Source organism: Citrus clementina, unplaced genomic scaffold, assembly GCF_000493195.1.
Source record: "Citrus clementina cultivar Clemenules unplaced genomic scaffold, Citrus_clementina_v1.0 scaffold_8, whole genome shotgun sequence".
NCBI lineage: Eukaryota > Viridiplantae > Streptophyta > Magnoliopsida > Sapindales > Rutaceae > Citrus > Citrus x clementina.
Window position 1 is genome coordinate 3,709,662 of NW_006262022.1, and position 18,433 is coordinate 3,728,094.

The 18,433-nt window shown below is 36.0% G+C and overlaps 1 pseudogene; it reads left to right on the top strand.

Moving 5' to 3' along the window:
- The first annotated feature begins 8,626 nt into the window (after positions 1 to 8,626).
- Positions 8,627 to 16,851, top strand: LOC18034832 (annotated as a pseudogene).
- The last annotated feature ends 1,582 nt before the right edge of the window (positions 16,852 to 18,433 follow it).

Consider the following 18,433-nt stretch of genomic DNA (forward strand, 5'->3'; position numbering starts at 1 on the left):
TTTTAATTATATTATGCTTGGGTGTTGCACTGTATTGCATTAATTTTTTTGTGATTAATTTAAATTATCTATTTAGAAAATTATCCCGAGTAAGAATTATATGGGTATAGGTGATAATATTTGATATTATTAATTTCAAATTAATATTATTTAAATCTATTCATATTTAAACATTTTATTATTGGTTATATTAAATTATTAAACAATAATCAATTTTTATAAACTAATTACAATAATATACTAAATAATGTATATTATGTTATTAAGTATTTATTATTAATTATATTACCCTATCAAATATTAATCAATTTTATATATTAATTATTATAATAAAAATTAAATAATACATTATTTAATTATATTTTTATATAATAAAAATTAAAATATAATATAATATTATTTATAATAATAATTATAATACAAAAATAAAATAAAAATTAATATTATATTATATTAAAAAATTATAGTTATTTTTTATTATTATCTCATATATATATATATATATATATATATATATAGAATTGTTGGAACAGTTTTCGAGACAAAAACTAGTGGATGCACATAATGGGTCCCAACATGTGCAGCCAACCCGAAAAAAAAAAAGAAACTCGTGGATTCCCAAATATCAACAGCCAACAGCCCCCGGTGGATTATATATATAGCCATATAGGTGCTAGTGCGGCTTCGGGTTTAGCTAATGCCACACATTAGTTTAGCTAATCCCGATTTGGATCACTGTTTGGGAATCCACGGGGGCTGTTGGATTTCAACAACTCCTGTGGCTTTTTTTTTTTTTTGGTTGGCTGCACATGTTGGGATCCACCATGTGCAGCCACTAGCCTTTGAGCAAAATTGAACTGAAAAAAAAAAAAAATTCAATTTGGTTTTTTTTTTTTTTAAATTCGATTTTTTTAAAACTAAAAATCTGAATTTATAAATACCGAACCGAATGGTTCGGTTTGATTCGGTTTTCAGATGAAAATTATAAAATCCGAACCGAATTGTTATTAAGGTGTTTTTGTAATTTCACTATAGCATATATAATACACAAATTACACATGTTTGCACGCTCGGTCTCGACTTTATTCTCTCACTTTCAGCTGCCTGCACGAAGCCACAAACCCAAATACTAAGTTCGATTTGCTGGTGGCCGGTACTGCCTTATCCTTAGTGTTGACTTGTCGTTGTCGTTCCTTCCATTGCTCTGTCGCCAGCCACCCAGCCAACTAACTTGCTCTGTTTTCTTTTCTTTTTCTTTTTCTTTTTGAAATGGGTCTTTTTTTTTTTAAATAGCTCTTTGATCTTTTCTAATTTCATGTTTGCCTGATTTATTATTATTGTATTGAATTATTAATAGTATTTAGGTTTATTAGCTTTGTCTAGATATGCGTATGTCACTGTACTTCTTCGAATCTTCTATTGTGAAATTGTGCTGTTGGGTGAGGAAGTCAGGAAGTTGAAGATGAGGAAAAATAATATCATTTAGATCCCTCTCTTTTATAAAATTGTTAAATGGTCCAATATTTAGAAAATGTTTACGTATAAGAATTCCGTTATAGCCTAATTTGTTTGCAAAGTTTTCAAAATAGTCCTTTAATAAAACTTTTAAGAAAACCGAAATCGAACCGAAACTGACCTATTGATTTTGGTTCAGTTTTTATTTTCGTAAAGACCGAATGATTTTTTTTTTTTTAATTTTTGGGACCCGAATTGATCCGAAACCGAATTGAACCAAACAGATGCCCGCCCCTAGATTTTGGGGAGTTTGTGGCACTTTGATCATCAAGAAGACTTGGAGATACGCTTATTTTCATGTTTTTGAGAAAATAAAGGATTAGTTTCTCACATTTTTGGCATTAAATGTTGTTCGTCTAAAGAGAAAAATGTGGGAAAAGAGTGGAGCTAGGGAAACCTGATCTGAAGTTTCCAAACATGCGCGAAGATGAGTAATTCCTTCTTTTCAACAATGTTTAGAATTTGAATGGCTTAGAAGTGTTAGTAAATTTGTTGTACTACTGCAAGTGTTTTGTCATAATTTTTTTGTAATGCTTCAATCCTTTTGTGAAAAAAATAAACTTATAATACTGTGTAAGCTTCTAGCTACAAGAATATTATTTTTGTTATCTGATGATTATTAATGTGTACACTTTAATTTGATATCAACCTTTACCGTATTCTCAATCATTTAATAAATATGATGTAGGAAACACTAAAAGCTTCTTTTAAAGATATTTCAAACAAGCATGATTTTTCCAATAAAGATGTACGTGAATATTCCTGATTTGAGTTTTATATCTGGTTGAAACTGTGCAAGAAACTCAAGTTGAAGAAACACCAATTGCTCTTGAAGATGATATAGTTGAAACAATTTTGCCAATTCAAGTTGAAGGCTCAAGAATTATTCTTGAAAATAATTTCCCCAAGGTAATTGATATGTTAATACCTATATACACTGAAGACAAGAAAGTTGTTCTTAATGAAAAAAAACAACTGAAAAGGTGAAGTTTAATGGAGAGCAAATTGAGCAAAATTTGAGGAAACACAAAAGTCAATTGAGCATTATTTGTTTGTGGAAATCTTTAAATTATCGAAGCGCCACTAACAAATTCAAGATGGAAATGAAGTACGGCTACTTTCGAGTTTTAAAAAAAAAAGTTGATATAAAGTGCTACACATTCGCGTTGCACGATCAATTTCTCTTTCACTATAAGTTTTATTCTCCAGAAAATTTTTGTTTTCAATAAAACTCGAGTACGTACGAATTTTTTTCAAAGAGAAGGAGACTGACAAAGGAAGTGTATGGACATAAAATATATTAGAAATTGTATATTTTAAGGCAATTCAATATTTCCAATATTCTCACTTGTGCAATTTAATATTTCCAAATCGAATAAAAATGAAACGATAAAGCCCAAAATGCAGCCGTTTTTTGCTGTGGTTGTTAATTCGCTTATAACAGTTATGTGTAGTGTAGTGTAGTGAGCAAACTAATTTCATTCCATTGGATCCAATCAATCCAATTGCATAATTTTCAGAGGTCATTAAGGTTTTCAAATGTTACTACTCTAATATGTTGTTTGGAAAAATATAATTGATGATATTATTATGGTTCGATCATTGTTGGTGCGGGTAAAATTTCTTGTATTTGATTTTTATAACAAGTTAGAGTGAGATTTGAAGTCCAAGATAAAAGATAAAAAAAAAAATGTGAGAATTGAATTTGCATATATAAAATGTTTCAGATGCAATTATCTTTGTTCCGAAAAAATTCATCCGAATGTTATAATTGTCTCGTTTATGTTTGAAGTTGATGTTTATTTTATAAGTGTTTCCTTTATGTTGGAAGTAGCACTGCATCGAAGGAAAAAAAAAAAAAAAGGGCTAGAAAAAGTGCAAAATATAATGCAAATCACCAGTAAACGAAATTAAATTATCCATGGAATGACTTTAATATATAAATCTTAGATATTAAGTTATACGAATTGCAGAGCTTTCAAGCTCAATCTTGCCGATTTTACACACCATTGTCAAGTCTGTTGACCAAGTATGATCGAATATTGTGAACTAATGATGGAGAAATCGAGCTTTCTGCCCCATGTCTCAAGTGTTACACTCACGCCATGTGTGGTACCCGCGATGAGCTTGACGGGTGAGTTTACCGCCTTCATGGTGCCTCGAGAAAATACCTAAAGACAAGGGCTACTCAAGCATAAGATGAGAGGTATAGATTATCATATCTTCAGAAGTATCAGTCTTCAAAAGCATCCTATTGTCTTGCATTAAAAAAAAAAAGTAATAAATAAAATGAATAGAAGCCGCTTCAAGGTAATATTAATGTGATACATATTTGTCTTGCTAGTTAATCAGAAATGACAAATATTATAAGAAACCAAAGGCTAAAAATAGAGGAATTTGCTACTCTATCAAGATCCAAGATCCAAGATCTTTGCAAAAAGCCAGCTTTTCCACCCTTCTTCGAGAACAATAAAATATCTATACAAACCGTAAATACATGTAAATTGAGAAAATTGTCATAAGATGAGCTACACCTGCTTGAAGAAAAAACTTTAACTTATTGGAACCAAAGTTGGTTGGTGTGAGTAGTTCGATACTCTCACTCCTTAAAAGAGGTTAGGGGTTCAAGCCCCGTTCTCATATGGAGTCACCACTTTGCCCAGTATTTTATCCCTTATGGGCCGACCTGATGCGAGTGGAGATTAGTCTGAATTGTGGTACGGGCTAAAAGGTGCCTCCCACAATTAAAACCGACTTAGGACTACCCCGTGGTTCAGACAAAAAAAAAAAAGAATTTAACTTATTGGCTTTTAGCTATCTGAATCGCGAATATACCAATTCCATTATGCCCTCCATGAACCTGACAGTTTAATAGCTACTGATTAAGCCCCCGCCATATTTAAATAACATTCCTTTTTCTGTCAGACATTTGGATAAACAGCTTAAAGACAAATTACGTTATGTTGGAGTGTGTGTCTTCTTTGTCTTTTACTTTAATAAAGTAAAAACTATTTTATATATAGAGCTGGCAAAATTTGACACAACCTTAGAATTATTATGATCACAATCTTAGAATTGTTAGGTGTAAAGACTAATTCTAATAATACTTTATTATTCAATGCACTTAACTAATAATAAATGTTACTCGTTAATATAATAATCGTGACTGTCGTCATGTTCGTTGAATAATATCACAAAAAAATATAATCATGCTCGTACAATTATGGCTATCTATTATATTTCTTTTTATTTAGATTGAAGACACCAAATGTTTCTATTATGCCGTGATTAGTACATAATTGAGTAGAACAAAAAGGTCATTTGCGAGGGCAAAGACCTTTGGTAAATATTGTTTGGAGGTAAATTTGGGACATTGATTTAGACCAATTGGTAGGGGACACGTGGTGGTAGAGAATAAAATAGAAGAAAAGTCATCATTATAACTGGAATACGGAGGATAGCTTCAAAGCATCAACTTAAGCCCTCAGGTGTACCAATAGACCTTTGGTCCAGTGGGAGAACCCTTGCACTTAGAATAATGAGTGCAAGGGTTTGAGCCTCCATAAAAGTATTTATGGGGCTTAGTTACAATCCTTCCTCAATTATCAAATAATTGAGTGGAGTCCGTCTATTCCTTACGAAATGTGAGTAGAGTGGACAGTCCTCGAATATTTGAGAGGGTTTGAAAAATTTGGGCAGCGCTTCAGAGGAGTATACGCCACGAAGAAGGTTCCAATTATAGAATCTGTTTGTAAATATTAATTGTAATACCTACAGTCCTGTATAACAATATTCAAAAAAAAAAAAAAGCCCTCAGGTGTGGCGCTGCATGTCATTTGAAAAGGAATAAGTATCTTGTCCTTTAGGCTAAAATCTAAGGACCATTAGAAAAATAGATTAGTTGAGCATAACAATAAGAAAAAGACACGTCACTACTCCTCAAGTATTCCCCAAAAAGTAGCAGGACCATTATAGCAGCACTTGTCACATGGCAACTGTCAAGAATTATTAAGATACTCTAGGAACAAATTTTATATAGCTACACATGTTCAAATTTGAAGGATTTTGGGCTTCTTGGGATATGGATTCTGTAGGGCTCCCTCTTCTTTTTCCATCATTCATAAGGATCCAGTTATTGTGCAACTGTAGTATCATACTATAGCTGCATTCAATCATTGAATTCAATTATAGTGATAACTATGGGTTGAATCCAATGGCTATGTGCAGCTGTGGTATGCTACCAGAGTTGCACCATAGTTTTGCCCCATTTCTAAGGTTTCTTCTTTTTTTAAGAATTTTATGGAAGATATTGACCACTTCGTCTCCCAAAAGAGCATTTTCCGTATTCTTTTCTTCTTTTTTTTTTAAAGAATTTAATGGAAGATCTTGACCAGTTCATCTCCCAAAAGAGCATTTTTTGTATTCTTCTTTTCGATTATTTTTTTTTTAACAAAATCTATACTCTCCATCATGCTATCATTCACTATAAACAAACTTTAAAAAGGTTGTATTTATATTATAATGAAAATTATATAATACTTCACTTACATAGTAGATTGGAGATGTAGGCAAAAAGGCTGAACCACGTAAAATTTTGTTTTCTTTATGTTTCATCCTTATTTTCTACTTATTGTGATGATTTTGATGCCTAGATCACATTTCATTAATGAACTCACCTGTCTTATACCATGAGTTCTACTGAGCTCCCTAGATAAGCTCTCCATAAGTATCTCCCAACTGCACTTTAAATACTTTAGCTCTCTTAAGCTCTCGATATCAACTCTCTAAACTAACTCTCATGAGCTCCACTGAGCTCCCATATTAGTCCCCACTTAAAACACCTGATATCACCTCCAACATCACCTTAGCTAAGCCAGCTGCCCCCTCAAACATCAAAAAACACAATTAAACCATTATTAGCCCAATCTCCTAATTGTAAATTTATTTGTTTCAATTGGATTTTAGCTATATAAATTGTTGAAATCAGATCCTAACTAAATTTGGTGAAGACATATACATATGCCCTTGAAAAAATTCATTTCCGAGAGAATCATGCCGTTGAACATCGTAGTATCAAGTTACATTGGAAAAAGATAATTTCCAATAAGTCATTGGAGGAATTTTTTTTTTTAATAATATGGTTGTCGAAAATAACATCAACTACCCGCAAAACAATCCCTTGGAAGTCAAATAATTACACAATTCCAGCTGCATTTGCCCTTGAAAATACTAATTTAGGCGGTCAAAAATGTGTATCCCTTTTCTTGAGTGTTCTCTTTTATTTATTCAATAATATTATTTCATAAGCTTTTTTCTTCTCTTTTCCATAATATAATATAATATGAATTTAATCTTTGAAGTATCTATATTCTGAATGAATATAAGATAACCAACAAAATAATAATACATAAATTAAACCCATTAAATGTAGCATTATTAATTTCAAAATTTCATAAAAATCACATTGGCCAACCAAAAGTACAATTTAAATGATAAGTTTTAATATTATCGTTTACGTAAAACTATCCTAAATGTATGCACAAATAAAGTGATCGCAAAACTTGAATATTTTCCTCTGGAATGTCGTCTTCATTAATGTCACTAAATCAGGGACTGATATAACTATGTAATAAAGGATTAAGCTGAAATTTCTCCAATTCCTATTTTCAAACTATATGCCTTTCACCATATTTAGCACACAATACGCATAATAAAATAAATCAAACATGTCAAAGTCCATTTGTAGAAGTCCTTTAAACGAGGTTAAGGCTGTCCAGAATGTACATATAAATATACATATAAAGCAACAAACTAGCATTACTCACTTCTCGAATCTGCAATGTAAAGACTGAACAAACTCACTAATCTTATCCTAGGGAAGAACAGGGAACTCCCACCTCTGATAGGTACCATATTGAGGTATGAAGCAACCTGTAAAAGTTAAAAACTCTTTAGAAGAAGAAAAATAAGATTGAACTATTAGAAGAATAGATAACAGAGATTTAAAATTCCTTAGCCAGCCGCTCAGCCACCTTTTAAGTTTTAAGGAATGAATACAGATATTCATGCATTAGGAAGAAAAGAAGAAAGACATTATTAGGATTATTTTCGTAAACATTTTTCAACAAAAACACTTGAAAGTTTATTAAAGTGAAAAGCTAGCTCTCTGACTAAGTACTTGAAACTGCTCCCGGGAAAAAAAAAAAAAGTACCTATCAGCTGGATTAGTTTAGCTATTGAGCGTTATCAAGTATAACTATGTCTTTGGGTGCGTAAGATCACAGTTACATGCATATATGTTCATCTGTGAGTGTAAGCATAGAGTCAGTGTTCAAATTTACATGCAATTTTAAGTGTTTCGAATAATAGATGGGTTCAGATCTTCCACTGAAAACGGAGTCATGGATAACAGTTTACTCCAATAATGATATAAACTAAATCAGACATGTCCACAATCAAAAACCAAATTAAAAAAAGGGGAAAAGGCTGGAAATATGAACAACAGAATTGCAGAAACATGAAGTAGAAATATTACTAGGCACTTGGACCGGGTACCTACCCTATTGAGTAAGCAAAGGTTAAATGATAATAAAACCCCTTTGATGCAATATAATCTTGATCATCTTTACTCACGTTATTGTAATTTTCTTCTCACACAGGAATTCCATGGTGAATTGGATTGAACAATTCTTTGCGTGCATCCACAGTTGAATTGCCGAACTTCGTTGACTCCACAAAATCTGATGTTTACTTCCAATAGTCTCCTTGGAAAACTTTAGCATGTACCTACTCGCATTCATATTTTCCGTGCATAAAAATTCTCAGAGTAAAGGAGACGCAAAATGTTCATCCACAAAAATCACAACGCGTTTGTAAATCCATTATCAGCATAAATTTTACCCGAAACTTGCACCACAGAAGGTGTGGAGATGGGGAAATTCCACGTTTGCGTGCACTGCACGCTAAACATATCGATGTCATTCATTAATTCATGGAATTGTGAGGTCAATAACAGACCAGTCAGTCGTAGGATTTTATATGTATATATAGTAGTCTGAGTTGCATATCTTTTCAGTAAAACACAAAAGCAATCCTATTGCATATTGCAGACATGGGTGACAAAAATTGTGCTTCCTTGGCACTTCTGTCTATTTTACTGTTATCAGGAATTTTGCACCTGGAAACCATAAAAGCACTTGGTTCTGGTTGCAAAGAAGTTGAGAGGAAAGCACTACTTCAGTTCAGAGAAAACCTTGCAGACCCTTCAGGCCGGCTCTCGTCTTGGGTCGGAGAAGATTGCTGTAGATGGAGAGGAGTAAGCTGCAACAACAGAACTGCAAGTGTCGTCAAGCTCAAACTCAACAACCCATTTCGACACAGTTTTGACGCATATGAAGATGATGCAGGACACGAATTGGGTGGTCCGATAGGTCCATCTCTGCTTCAGTTGAAAGATTTGAATTACTTAGACTTAAGCATGAATAATTTTAAAGGTTTCAAAGTTCCAGAATTCATTGGATCACTAAAGGAACTGAGATATCTCAATCTGTCAGGCTCATTTTTCAGTGGGACTATTCCTCAAAGTCTTGGAAATCTCTCAAATTTGCTTTATCTTGATCTCAATAATTTTCTGGATCAATCAAATCAAATAGGCCTCGGATGGCTTTCTGGTCTTCCTTCCTTGAGACATCTTAACTTGGGAGGGGCAGATCTTAGCAAGGCTGCAGCAGATTGGCTTCAAAGTATTAGTATGCTTCGTTCTCTTGTTGAGCTGCACCTGCCCAATTGTAATCTTCCCATTCTACCTTTCCATTTTCCATCTCTTAACTTCACATCCCTTCAAGTGCTTGACCTCTCCAACAATGGTTTCAACTCAAAGATACCTCACTGGTTGTTCAACATCACTAGACTTTCGAGCCTGGATCTCAACACCAACGATCTGCAAGGTGATATACCAGATGGATTTGCCAGCTTGAATTCTCTCCAACAGCTAGATTTGACTGGAAATTCATTCCTCGGAGGCCGGCTCTCCAGAAATTTGGGAAAGCTATGCAATTTGAGGACTTTGAAGCTTTCTAGAAACAGTATCAGTGACGAGGTGAGTGATTTCATTAATGGTTTATCTGAATGCACCAATAGCAGCTTATTAGAGAAACTAGAGTTAGGATTCAATCAACTCACCGGTGATCTGCCCAATTCTTTAGGATATCTTAAGAACTTAAGATATCTTGAACTTTGGGACAACTCCTTTGTTGGTTCAATTCCACCATCAATAGGAAACTTGACCTTTCTGAAGGAATTGTACCTCTCATCTAATCAAATGAATGGATTCCCGGAAAGTTTTGGACAGCTCTCAGCAATTGAAGTGTTAGATCTGGATGAGAACCAATGGGAGGGTATCATAACTGAAACTCATTTTAGGAACCTCTCAAACCTAAAAGAAATTTCATTATACAAACTATCGGAAAACATTTCCTTGATTTTCAACATCAGTTCTCATTGGATTCCTCCTTTTAAACTCACATTCATCAAGATTAGATCGTGCCAACTAGGTCCAAAATTTCCAACATGGCTTAGAAATCAAACTGAACTGACAACTTTGGTTCTTAACAATGCTAGGATTTCAGACACCATACCCAATTGGTTCTGGCAATTGGACTTGGCCCTAGATGAGCTAGATGTAGGTTCTAATGAATTAAGTGGAAGAATTCCAAATTCCTTAGGCTTTCGCTTTCCAGGCACAGTTGATTTGAGTTCAAACAGCTTCGAGGGTCCACTCCCACTCTGGTCATTCAACGTGACAAAGCTGTACTTGAACAATAATTCGTTTTCTGGGCCAATTCCTCGTGACTTTGGCCAAAAAATTCCCTTCCTGACAGACTTAGACATCTCTTTTAACTCTCTAAATGGCAGCGTTCCCAAGTCCATAGGCAATCTACAACAATTACTAACATTGGTCATCTCTAATAATAATTTGTCCGGTGAGATTCCTTAGTTGTGGAGCAACATATCTTCCCTGTATATTCTAGACATGTCAAATAATAGTCTTTCGGGTGAAATTCCCTACTCAATAGGTTCTCTTCTTTCAGTCAGGTTCTTAATACTCTGCAACAATCATATTTCTGGCGAAGTCCCTCCTTCACTGAAAAATTGCTCAATGATGGATAGTCTTGATCTTGGAGACAATCAACTGTCAGGCAACATTCCAGCTTGGATAGGAGAAAGCATGCCATCATTGTCAATTTTGCGTCTGCGATCCAACTACTTCAACGGAGCCATTCCTCCTGAATTGTGCAAGCTTTCTGCTCTTCACATATTGGACCTGTCACACAATAACCTTTCAGGATTCATTCCTTCCTGTGTGGGAAATTTCAGTCGTATGAAAATTGAACCTCCAGATTTTGTTGATGTTGAGTTAGCTGGTAAAGCAAATCAGAAAGAGATCAAAACGACGTGGGAGTGTTGCGTTTCGAGGAATAACTTGTATAAGTAAAACGACACTGTGAGTTGTCGTTTTAGCTTTAGAAAGTCACAAGCTCGTCACGTGTTAAACCCAAGTCGTTAAAGGTCGTTAGTTTCACGTGAGAAAAGCGTGAGCTTCTGGGCTTCTGGAAATCAGTTAAAAGGCTGTTAACAAATCTAGTTTTCTCAGAGCGAGAGATAGAGAGAGTGGTTGAGAGAAGTTCGAGTTGAACAAGATCAGCTTCTTGTTCTCTGAATAGTATTCTGTAAAGTCTCATTGAAATTCCTTACAAATCAATAAAGCTGACCATATTGTTTCTCCGTGGATGTAAGCTGGTGTAAAACAGCTGAACCACGTTACATTGTCTTTGTTCTTGATTCTTTGTTAACTCAATTCAGTTTTTCATCTATGTTTCTAATTGATTAAACTTAGCCATAATTGAATCTTGTGAGCATCTTGTTTGGTCTGATCAAAGAGGTCTTGGGTTGCAATTGGTGTTGACTGATTTTCGGTTTGGTCTCACGAATTGCAACAATTGGTATCAGAGCTTGGTCTTAAGAATTAGATCCAAGTATGGCAATGGCAAAGATTGATTTGGAAAAGTTTAATGGAAAGAATGATTTCAACATGTGGAAGGTGAAAATGGAGGCGCTGCTGATCACACAAGGGCTAGGAGATGCAATCGAACCAGTTACCAAGAAAGAAGAGAAAGAAACTTCATCATCAAGAACACCTGAGCAGGCTGCTGAGATTGACAAGAAAGCCAGAAGCACCATCATCTTAAGTCTTAGTGATTCTGTAATCAGGGAGGTTGCCAAGGAGAGGACTGTTGCAGAGCTTTGGGCAAAGATTGATAGACTGTACATGACTAAGTCTCTAGCAAACAGATTATATATCAAGAAAATGATGTTTACTCTCAAAATGGGTGAAAGATCCTCTCTTGATGATCACATTGACGAATTCAATAAAGTCTGTGATACATTGGAGACTATAGATGAAGGGTTAGATAATGAAGGTAAGGCACTGCTTCTGGTGAGTTCATTGCCGCAATCATACTCCAATTTTGTTGATGCCCTCATGTATGGTAGACAGACTTTGTCCTTAGATAAAGTTAAGGCAGCCCTAAATACAAGGGGGTTACAGCAAAAATCTGGGGGTATACAAAATGGTGAAGGTTTGATAGCAAAGGGCAAAACTAGCAAGGGTGTTGGAAAGAAGAAACAGAAACAAGGCAAGAATAAGGCAAAGTTTCAGAATCTGAAGTGTTTTGAATGCCACAAAGAAGGGCACTTCAAAAGGGACTGTCCAGAGATAAAGAACAAAAAGAAGAATCAACATGGGGATGCAGCAATAGTTGAAGAAGAAGGATATGAGTCAGCTGGAGTTTGTGTGGCAACTGAGAACATGCAGAGAGGTAAATGGATCCTAGACTCTGGATGTACCTTTCATATGTCGCCTTACAAGAATTATTTTTCTGATTATCAAGAAATTGATGGAGGGAAGGTAATGATGGGAAACAATGCAGTTTGTAGAATCATAGGTATAGGGACTGTGAATCTTAAACTGAAAAATGGGGAAATTTGGGAACTTAGAGAAGTTAGGCATGTTCCTGACCTAAAGAGAAATCTGATTTCTCTTGGAATGGTTGATCAAAATAGTTTTAGCATTAAGCTTGAATCTGGAAAGCTAATGACCTCTAATGGGACCAGAACTGTAATAGAGGGTACTAAGAGGAATGGGGTATATGTCCTGGATGGAGAAGCCATTACAGGATTGTCAAGTGTATCCATTGGGTCTGATAAAGACAAGACCAAACTCTGGCATTTGAGACTTGGGCATATGAGCATCAAGGGTCTAATGGAACTGCAGAAACAAGGGGTTCTAGGAGATGAGTAGATCACTGAGCTGGACTTTTGTAAAGACTGTGTACTTGGTAAAACAACAAGGAGTAGTTTCAAAAGCTCAACTCACACCACCTATGGAATACTAGACTATATACATTCAGACCTCTGGGGGCCAGCACAAACAACCTCACTTGGAGGTAACAACTACTTTCTGTCAATAATTGATGATTTCTCAAAGAGAGTTTGGGTTTATGTTTTGAAGGATAAGGATCAGGTGTTTGAAAAATTCAAAGAGTGGAAGTCATTAGTTGAGAATCAGACTGGAAGAAATGTGAAGAAACTCAGGACTGATAATGGTCTTGAATTCTGCAATCAAAGATTTGATAGCTACTGTGCACATGAAGGTATAACTAGACACAAAACAGTGAGAATGACACCTCAGCAGAATGGGCTAGTAGAGAGGATGAATAGGACCTTGATGGATAAAGTTAGATGCATGTTAGTTCAAGCACAGCTCCCTAAAAGTCCGTGGGCAGAAACTTTATTAACTGCATGTTACTTGGTAAACCTCAGTCCTTCAGTTGCTCTGGACTACAAAACCCCATTTGAAGTGTGGCATGGTAAACCAGCAAGCTATGATGTTTTGAGGGTATTTGGCTGCCCTGCATATGCACATATCAGACAAGATAAATTAGCACCAAGGGCACTCAAAGGACAATTTATTGGGTACCCTGAAGGAGTTAAGGGCTATAAACTGTGGTGCACTGATTTCAACCTACTAAAATGTATCCTTAGTAGAGATGTGATATTCAATGAAGGGGCTGCACTGGAAAATAAGAAATCTGCTGGAGACAGCCAACAGGGAGAGGATGAAAAGACTAGTAATCAGTTTGAGGTGGAGCAAATTATCCATAAACAATCTGAGGATGATGGAAATTCTGGAAGCATTAGTGAAGAACATGAAGAATGCACTGAAACTCAAACCCAGCCCCAACAACAACAAACTCAGCTACAAAATTATCAGTTAACAAAGGACAGAAAGAAGATACAAATAAGACCTCCACAGAGGTATGGATACGCTGACTTAATAGCTTATGCACTTGCTGCATCTCATGAAATAGAAGTAGATGAACCTAAGAACTACTTTGAAGCAATCCATAGCCCTCATAAGTCTGAATGACAGAAAGCTATGAATGATGAGATAACATCACTGCATAAGAACAACACTTGGGAATTGGTTGAAAAGATCAACAATAGGAAAACAGTGGGTTGCAAATGGATTTTCAGGGTTAAGGAAGGATTAACAGCTGCTGAGCCTAGAAGATTCAAAGCTAGGTTAGTAGCTAAGGGATATACACAGAAGGAATGAATGGATTTCAAAGAAGTCTTCTCACCTGTGGTCAGACATGCTTCAATAAGAGTGTTATTGGCATTAACTGCAGTGAATGACATGGAGCTCGATCAGCTAGATGTCAAGACTGCATTTCTACATGGGAGACTTGAAGAGGAGATTTTGATGACTCAACCTGAAGGGTATATTGATCCTAAGAAGCCTGACTATGTTTACTTGCTGAAAAAATCATTGTATGGTCTGAAGCAGTCCCCAAGGCAGTGGTATCTCAGGTTTGATGAGTTCATGATATCACATGGATACTTGAGATGCAACTATGACTGCTGTGTATACTACAAGTTGGTGAAAACAGATCTCTACATATACTTGTTATTATATGTAGATGATATGTTGGTTACTTGTAAGTCTAGAACTGAAATTGAAGCTCTGAAACAGTTGCTGAATTCTGAATTTGACATGAAGGATTTGGGCCAAGCAAAGAAAATCCTGGGAATGGAAATCAGAAGGAACAGGGAAAGAGGAACTATGTTTCTCACACAAAGGAAGTATCTGGAAAGGGTACTTGCAAGCTTTGGCATGACAGATTGTAAGTCTGTGAAAACCCCACTTGCTGCACATTTTAAGCTCTCAAGCTTACAATGTCCAAAGTCAGATCAGGAGAAGGATGAAATGTCAGCAGTTCCTTATGCAAATGTTGTAGGATGTATGATGTATGCAATGGTCTTGACTAGGCCAGATATATCACATGCTTTCAGTGTGGTAAGCAGGTACATGGCTTCACCTGGACAGGACCACTGGCAAGCTGCAAAGTGGATACTGAGGTACCTGAAAGGCACACTTGAATATGGATTAGTCTATGGCAGATTAGATGGGAAAGGAAAAGGAATATGTGGTTTTGTTGATGCTGATTTTGCTGGAGATTTAGATAGAATGAGATCATTATCAGGCTACATTTACATGTTCAATGGCTGCTTGATTGACTGGAAGGCTAGCCTACAACATGTTATTGCTTTATCAACAATAGAGGCTGAGTATACTGCTGTTGCAGAAGCAGTTAAAGAAGCTCTGTGGTTAAAGGGTCTAATGGCAGAGCTGGGATCAGCTCAAAAGACTGTTGAAGTGTTTGTGACAGTTCAAGCGCAATCTATCTGAGCAAGAATCCAGCACATCATGAAAGAACAAAACATATAGACATAAAGCTTCATTTCATAAGAAATGAAGTGTCCAAAGGAGTGGTGAAAATGGTCAAAATCCATACTGACAGTAATCCTGCTGATATGCTGACGAAGGTGGTTTCAACAGCCAAGCTCAAGTTCTGCTTGAACATGGCTGGTTTGTGTGGTTGGTGATGCACACATGGAGAGGAACAATGTTGATCAGGCTGATTTGTTCAAGGTGGAGAATTGTTGAGTTAGCTGGTAAAGTAAATCAGAAAGAGATCAAAACAACGTGGGAGTGTTGCGTTTCGAGGAATAACTTGTATAAGTAAAACGACACTGTGAGTTTTCATTTTAGCTTTAGAAAGTCACAAGCTCGTCACGTGTTAAAGCCAAGTCGTTAAAGGTCGTTAGTTTCACGTGAGAAAAGCGTGAGCTTCTGGGCTTCTGGAAATCAGTTAAAAGGCTGTTAACACAGCTGGTTTTCTCAGAGCGAGAGATAGAGAGAGTGGTTGAGAGAAGTTCGAGTTGAACAAGATCAGCTTCTTGTTCTCTGAATAGTATTCTGTAAAGTCTCATTGAAATTCCTTACAAATCAATAAAGCTGACCATATTGTTTCTCCCTGGATGTAAGCTGGTGTAAAACAGCTGAACCACGTTACATTGTCTTTGTTAACTCAATTCAGTTTTTCATCTGTGTTTCTAATTGATTAAACTTAGCCATAATTGAATCTTGTGAGCATCTTGTTTGGTCTGATCAAAGAGGTCTTGGGCTGCAATTGGTGTTGACTGATTTTCGGTTTGGTCTCACGAATTGCAACAGTTGAATATGAGGGAAGTTTGCAAGTGGTGTTAAAATGAACTGAATATGTATTTTATAGCACTCTTTACCTTGTAAATCTTATGGATTTGTCAAGCAACAATCTATCAGGAGAGATGCCGGTAGAGCTTACAAGACTTATTCATTTGGGAACCTTGAACTTGTCACAGAATCATTTGGTGGGAAAAATACCAACACAGATTGGAAAATTGGAATGGCTGGAATCTTTAGACCTATCCAAGAACAAGCTTGCTGGTTCTATTCCTCCAAGCATGGTTTCACTTACATTCATAAATCACTTGAACCTGTCATACAACAACTTGCCCAGAGAAATACCAAAAGTCAACCAGTTTCAAAGCCTCAAAGATCCATCAATTTATGAGGGTAATCTAGCACTTTGTGGCGATCCATTACCAAAAGGGTGCTTTGAAATTGATGGAACGTCGTGGGTTCTTGATGGAGATAAACATGAGGAAGATGAAAATGAGCATGACAAGCTATGGCTTTTCCTTAGTGTGGCACTAGGTTTCATTGTGGGGTTTTGGGGAGTTTGTGGCACTTTGATCATCAAGAAGTCTTGGAGATACACTTACTTTCAGTTTGTTGATAAAATAAAAGATCAATTTCTCACATTTTTTGCAGTAAATGCTGTTCGTCTGAAGAGAGAAATGTTGGAGAAAAATGGAGGTGGGGAAACCTGATCTGAAGTTACCAAACATGTGTGAAGATGAGTAACTATTTCATCAAGGCAATATTTACAATTGTAATGGCATACTATCTATTTATAAGCTTGTTGTAATGCTGCAAACCCTTTTGCGTTTAAAATAAAGCAAGTTAAACTGGTGGTCTATGAGTCCAAAAGGTAAGCAAATGTATTTATTAAAGATGGATCAATTTCTCTTTAAGAGACATTAAAGTGGATTAAATCGGTTTATTAAATGGCCTAATTTAAACACTTTACATCTTAGGTGCACATTTGCAATCTGATCTCTAATATGAATACATTCATTTGGTGTCTAAAACAATTGTATTGTTCAACTCCGAAAATAAGTGTGAAAAAAATTTAGAATTTGAATTCTGCTCATGTTGGAGAAAAGAATTTAAAATTTAATCAATTTAGTAAAAGAAAAGAAAAATCAAATAAACCTTTTCAAATTACTATTTTGATTATGTTAATGGTGTGGTTTTGCAATTTGCGACGCATATTTTAATATTGTAAGTTCACGTTTAATTTACACAAATTGAAATAGAGAGGAACATTATACAATTGTAAAATTAAAAGGAAACTGGAGGATAAAAGAGTAAAATTACTGAGAAGCTCCATCAACCTACGCACTCACGCGCTTCTTTGATAAGTCCACAGTAGGTTTCCTTAACCGACCAGGAATAGAACAAATCTATTAATACTCCTAAGCACTGCTCTTAAAATTTCATTTCTTAGTCCTTACTTTGTGAAGCACGAAAGAAAATCAACGTAATGGCGACAACATTCCTTCACTCTCAGGATTGCCTTCGCAATTCCCGATCCTCTCCTCGCTTCAACAAACCTCCCCCCGGCCCTAACCCTAACCCTAGCCCTAAACTCTTCAACCATCGGCCCAACGAAAGCGGCGCTCCGGCGATGATCAGTCTCAGTCCTTGTTGGGATCAAATTACCCTCACAAAATAACCTTGTGATCGGCCGGGTCAAAATCCTTAAACGCGGCGAGGTGGTGCTGCCGCCTAGCTTGATCAAGAAGGAGGACGCTTCCGAGAAGCAAATTGCAATTTGTAGCAGTAATGTTAAGTCTGATAACGTGGATTTTGTTGCTGGTATGGCGTTCTTCTCGTCGCCACCTCCCAGTACGGTTCCTCTTCCGTGGTTTTTGGCTATTAACGTAAACCATACGTCTACTTGTGGTTTGGTGTGACTTGTGAGCGCGGGTTTTCCTTCAAGTCTTCAAAATTCAAATTCAAAAGGATTAGGATTTCGCAAGCGAAAACGATGTCGTTTTAGTTTGATTTTTCTCAGTTTCATTTCATTTTCTCTCTATGTAGTGGGTGTACATATAGTCCGTTTGAGAGTATGGTAAGGTAGCTGAGCTACTAAAGCCTAGTAAGGTGTTTGGTAACACTTGTAGTTGAATTTTGGCAGCTTAGCAAATTTTTTTTCCTAACTTTACTCTAGAGCTGCAACTTTTACTCCACAGCAGCTTCAGCTTAAAAGTCACAACACATTATTTTCAAACGCACTCATAATATAATATATGTACTTGTTGGCTGATGTTTGTAGCGGGAAAAGTT